Here is a 6,233-nt window from a genome sequence, read left to right as displayed (position 1 = left end):
AAGAAGGTGTTTTGGATTCTAACAGCCAACTTCTGTCTACTGATGGAATGTATGGTAGGAGCTACTTCAATTCTCTCCACACAGCTGGCAACTTTGAAGTGTCAGCCACATTTGACAGAAGGAAAAAAAAAGAATTTGGATTTCCCATCATCAACTCCTTTTCAAAGTCAAACATCATTACCATATTTTTTTTTTCAAATGTGGAGATGATCAAATGAGTCTTTTTAAACAGGAATATACTAAACTAAAGCTACTGAGTTCTATGGAGTTCTTGTTTCTTCTAACATTGTAGGTTGAAAATCCATGACTGGTTTGAAATGTGATTCATTTGTAAAAACCATCTCATCATCAAAATTGAAGTGAGGAGCAGAAGATGCTGATGGACAGCAATGGTTATTTTAATACCTTGACAGGGGGCAGCCAAAATGAAATACTAAACTCTGCACTGCTTTTGCTTTTGGTACCAGTTTGGGCATATAAAGTGTTGAGTTCAACTCTAAAAAAATGGCAGAATATGTGTGTCTCCAGGTAGCCAGTATAAAGATCAAGAAGTGTTTGACATGGAAGATTATACACAGTGACCTTACCCTAGTTGTAGGTAAGTTTCTAGGGAGATGACAAATTATTTAACATGGTCTAGTGCATAAATAGGAATTGAAGTCAAGAATGCTTCTGCTGCTTTTTTGAAATAAAAAATATGCTTATTTGCAGACTGACTTAGCAACCTGTTTCAGTTAGCTTCAAAGGAGACCACTTCTCTCTTTTCAGAGAGTGACCTGCCAGTGTTGTAAAGTACAGCTAATACTTGGAACACATCAAGGAGAAATCTCTGTGGATAGTACTTTGAAAAGGCAAAAAATATAAGACAAGATTTAAGTGTCTATTTGCAGAGTTAGCCTTAAATGTTACAATGTTGTTTCTGGGCTTCTATACTGTTTGTTTACAAGAGAAAAGTTCCAACACATGCACTTTAGGATTGTAAACAGATGTCTCTTACTGGCAATGTTTGCTTGCTTTATGTCACTACAAAACCCAGTCTTGCTTATATTGTTTAAATCTTGCATACTTTTCTGTAGTTTTGTTCAGATTTCAACCTATAGCAATAAAAGCACCTTAATTTCTGCCAGGAGCAGATGCTAGAGAAACACAGAAACTCTAGGAAATATCTAAGGTATGCATGCAGAATATAATGTTTGACTACAAAGATGTCATATGTAATACACTCCATTTGGAAGACCAGCTATTCCTTTGACAAAGTAGGAGAATTAGATTTATTAAAAGTACAGTATCTGAGAACAACATCAGAAACTTCTTGGATAAATCTGTTCTTACAGCTGCTTGATCATGTGGCAGAAGAGGAGGCTGTTCACTGTGAAGTCTGTCTGCACAGCTCATCAGTGGCCTTTGCCAAGGGAAGATCCAGCTGTTTCTGCCTGCCTCTACCAGTAATTGCACTATCCTGTGCTGGTGAATACAGCACAGTGCTGTCAGTTATTTTTGTGCTCAAAAGCAAGATGATGGGTTGTGTACAGGATATTCCTGTACCCCCAAGTTACCCTTTTGACCAGCGTTTTTGAGTAAAATTTTAGTGCCCTGGGATTTTTCTGCAGGGAGCCATCATGCCCATGACTATTATATTACATTGCTTAGATCATTAAAATCACTGTAGTATTTCCTATTTGCATTTTTCATAAAGAGCTTTAAATATCAGGCCCTGAAGCCTTTTAATGAAAGAAAAGTGGTTTAAGTAACTGAAGTATTTTTTGTTTCTTCTATCAGTTGTAGAGTTGGATCTGCACCATGTGTACTCACTGTCCCACTCAATGGGGTAATACACAAATAATGTAACAACTCCTGGAAACAGGTATTATTTATTTTTGATAATGCTAGTAGCAACTCCAGGATGATAAAGTATATGCTTTATGCCCCGTAACAAAGTTTTCAGAATGCACCATGACTATAGCAAAATGACTAGGACTATTAATATCACATATAGCTGCAAGATTAAAATACCTGCTTGCTAGAAATTCTTGATTAATGTGTGCTGTTTGTTCAAGCTGCTCTCTAACACTTTAAAATCTCCCCTAAGTATCTGTGCATATGTATGCACATATATCTGAGAACAGCTGAGTCTTTCTGGGTTTTCCGTCTTTTAGTGTTTCAGTTTTTTAAAGTTGCTGTTCCCCCTGGATTATCAGTTGCATTTCTTCATCAATCATCTGATTCAAAGGACAATTCTTTGATATTTTTCCAATGCTAGGTGCTAAACCATATAGTAATATTCTTTAAAAAAACCCCAAAAACCAAAAAACTAAAATTAACTCTGACAGTGGCCCTTTTTATGTAAAAGTAGTTTTATTGCTAATAGTTTCTCAGTGTTTTTGTAAAGCAGTAAAACACAAATATTAAAAAAAAAAAAAAAAAATGTTGGAGGTTTTTTGGGGTGGTGTTAGCCTTTTGTACCTCGGGTTTTATACCCTCTGACCTCTCGGGCGAGAAACCCTTTCATTTTTATTTGAGTCAGTGAATGGCCAGATCTGTTTGAGCAGGCTTGTGCTCTCCCAGTGCTATTTTCTAATAATAAATCTCGTGTTGCCTCTTAAAAGTGAAGTATAAGCTAAAATCAACCTCTCCATTCTTTCCCAATGTTCATTATTGCAGTATATCTACTAAGAAAAAAAAAAAAAGGGTCAGCACTCTTTTGTTTTGCCCATCCAGTTGCTTCAGGTGGCTGCACTGTCATGGCAGAATCTACTGTATAAACAGGTTCTGGGGGCACGGTGAAATGGAAAATTTCAGCAGCTGCAACGAGTTGTTTTCTTCCAGGAGATGGCATTGTAACCTCATTAACAAACACCAAACAAACTGGGAGGGGAAACCCAGCAAGATTTCTTCACAGATAAGAAACTGCCCGTGCTTGAATAATGGAATTGAAATGGATCTAGTGAATTTTATTTTTCTTGACAAGCTACTGAAGCTTTCTGTTAAGACTGGCTTGCTTCAAAGTTCTGTTTCAATCCTTTGCAAGGTATTTCTGAAGTTCACTTCTGTAGTGTAAGTTTTGTCCAAGTTTGTGCAGGTGTGTGGCCACCAGGCAGTGCCAGATGTTTGCAGGTGGTCCAGTCTGGATGGCTGGGTACTGCTGCAAGGAGTGCAGAAAATCCCTGGGCCCCAGCAGCTGAGTTACATGGCTGAAAAAGCAGATTTTGTAGCATGGTTCCATATTTTCTTTCTACCTTGCTAATGAGCAGCCTTTCAGCATTCAGCTGGAATGGAATGGTGGCTCTTAACATAAGAGACCTCACAAAAGTAGCTTTGGGGTTCTGGTGAGCAGATGGATTGCCTTCCTCTGAATGAGTGCATTCACTTCTTCAGGTGCTTGGGCAACAGCACACTGACTTAGCAGGTCTGGAGTTTGAACAAGAGAGGATGGGTACATTTTAAATTTTTATTTCTAATTTTTTTTTTTTAAATTAGCAGATACTGTTTTCCAATTTGACCATAAACTAAACAAAATATGCAAGAAGACCCCAATTCCAATGGTAACATTCTCTGATGCTGCAGAACTGGGGTTTCCATTCTGGAAAAGCTGACCAAAGGAAGGACCAATCTAGAATCAGCTGTAAATGATTCTAATGAATCACAACTTGTACCATAATTATAAGAAAAGCTGGGGAAGGTAACTGCCCAGCATTGTCTTTGGAGATGTCTGTGCAAGCCCAACAGCAGCTTCAGGAACTCACAAACTCCTTTGAGGTGGTTTTGGCAGACCTGTACATGCTGCAAACACAAATAAATGCTGCTGTATCAGGTGCTCTTAGGGATAGGATTCTACAAAAGCCAAAACATTAGATTATTTCATTTGAAATATGCAAATGTAAATGCAAATGTGTGGATAAAAACAAACAATAAAAAGCCCCAAAAATCTTATAGTTCCTATAAATCTCTGTACTTTGTGCTGAACATTGAAAAGGTAGTGAATAGTGTCCATACTGCTGTAACTGAGCAGAAATTACTGGAGATGAAGGCTTGCTTTCTGCTCCAGGCAGCAGTAGAGGCAGAAAGAAAGCTGTCAAGCCCAGTGTGAGAATAAACACTGACCAAAACACATCCTTGCAGATGTTCTTCTCAGCCACTGCTATGAAACATAGCAGAATTTGGATGTCTGGCTGAAGCTTGTTTTATCTCACTTGTTATCATTTTGGTATTTTTTCAGTCTTGCAGAGGGTTTTATTTGTTTACTTTTAATTTCAGCCTTTTTCCTGGTCCTCAAGCCCTCAGAGCATTGCTTTTCTCTTTGGTGCTCACACCTAAAAATCCTGGATGCCTTTATTGTCTCACTGAGGAGAATATTTTGTCCAAAGACAGTACATCTGTCATCACACTGTATTGGTTTTGTAAAGGGGTTTTGGTTAGGGTCTTGTTAATGGGGAAAAAGGGCAGAGCAGCAAGCATTGAGCTCAGGTGTCAGGAAAACTCAGAGACATGGATTTGGATTGACTTCTCACTGCCTGCTCCCAGCCAGGGTCCTGAGCAGGTTTTGCCCCTTTCCATTACAGTTTCATTGTTAGTTTCCCAATATCTTGAAGCCTGTGCTCCTCAGTGGCTTCATCCATGATGCCCAGAGCACACAATATGCCATCAGCCTCCTGTTTCTCTTTGGAACTTCCTGTTCAGTTCAGCACTGTTTGTTCACAGCTGTTCCCCTGCAGAGGGATTCCTTCGCTCAGCAGGATCTAAATTCGTCACTCTTATGCTGACTCAGTATCTTTGAGCCCAGAACTGTTGCTGGTATTCCTTTACAATGTTCTCAGCAAAAGTACGCAGTGTCTTGGCTTTTGTGGCACATCAAAATTTTCTCATCTGATAGGATGTGTCTCTGATCTGATTGTTTTTCTGAATTTCATCTAAACCAAGAGTTTCATTAACTGAGTGGTTTCTCCTGCCAAGTACAACGCAGGGAGCAACTTCAACTTCTGTCTCTGTCTTAACCTACCACCTGGCTGTGCTATTTCAATGCTCCAATTGTTTAAGCTGCCATCAGAACTTTCTGGTTTTGCCATGTGTAGTTTCAACTACAAGTTTTGCCTTACAGGAACAGCCTGAATTTAAGGCATCAAAATTATAATGAATTTACAAAGATGGTGACAATTCTTTTTGTATGAACAGCTTGTCAAAGATGACTATTACAGTGCTCTCAGAGTAAAAACTACCAACTGAAATTTTATCTTAGTTAAAACAAAATTTAGGTAAATTTGACAGAACTGTCTTTTTCTCATTCTTAGAGTGATTCTCTAAATATCTTTCCTTTGTCAGAAGATGAGGGAGGCAAGGGATGGCCCCACTGCTCCTTGACACACCTTAGCTGGAAAGGAAAACTGGAACATCCTGAGGTTTGAGAAATTTCAAAAAGGAAAAATATATTTTTTAAAGTATACACTACTTGACTGCTCAGTACTTACTATGGAGCAGTTTTGTGCTAATTAGCATGCGTGTGCTGTTTCTGGAAGAACCAGAGCATATAAAACTTAGAGAATGTCATAAAACTGACATGCTTGAGTGCTCTCAGCTATCAAGAAGTGAATAGGTAATTTTAGATGTACAAGCAAGCAATAAGGAGCATTTTTTTCAGACTTTAAATGTACTCCTATATGTGGAAGTCCAATATGATATGGCAAATATTGTCCATTAAAAAACCCCCTGTATCTAGCTGACAAAGCAAAATCTCTCTTGCTAAACTCAAGTACTATTAAAGTCAATGAGAAGAAAATGTTCAAGATTTAAATTTGTTTTCTTATGCCTGAAATTCAGTGTAAAACAGTTTGGTGCCACTGGTTAGACCAGTACAACAGAATGATCTCAGCTAGGATGTACAGGCTGTGAGCTGCTTTCACTCAGGAACATGCCCATTGCTCTAACCATAGCAAGAGTGACTGCTCAGCAGATGCCATCTCCAGCTTCAGGGACAGGTTTGCTTCCATAATGGCAACGAGGTCACATTGCATCATTCTGGCCAAGATGGGCCCTTGCTTGCAGTTTTTACAGCTCTGCTGCCTGAATTGTCATTTCCTGGATGTGAATGCTCACCTTGAACTTTTAGATCCAGTTTCTTCATGATATTTATTCCAGTGAACAGCTGAGAGAATAAATCTGCTCTGACTTACCTTGTGCATAATCCAGTTAATTTCTCTAGATATGAAAAATACACCTGTTTTTATAATTTTCTAAGTTTC

This window comes from Erithacus rubecula (genome assembly GCF_903797595.1).
Source record: "Erithacus rubecula genome assembly, chromosome: 4".
Classification (NCBI taxonomy): domain Eukaryota; kingdom Metazoa; phylum Chordata; class Aves; order Passeriformes; family Muscicapidae; genus Erithacus; species Erithacus rubecula.
Note: the sequence above shows the minus strand (reverse complement) of the source record.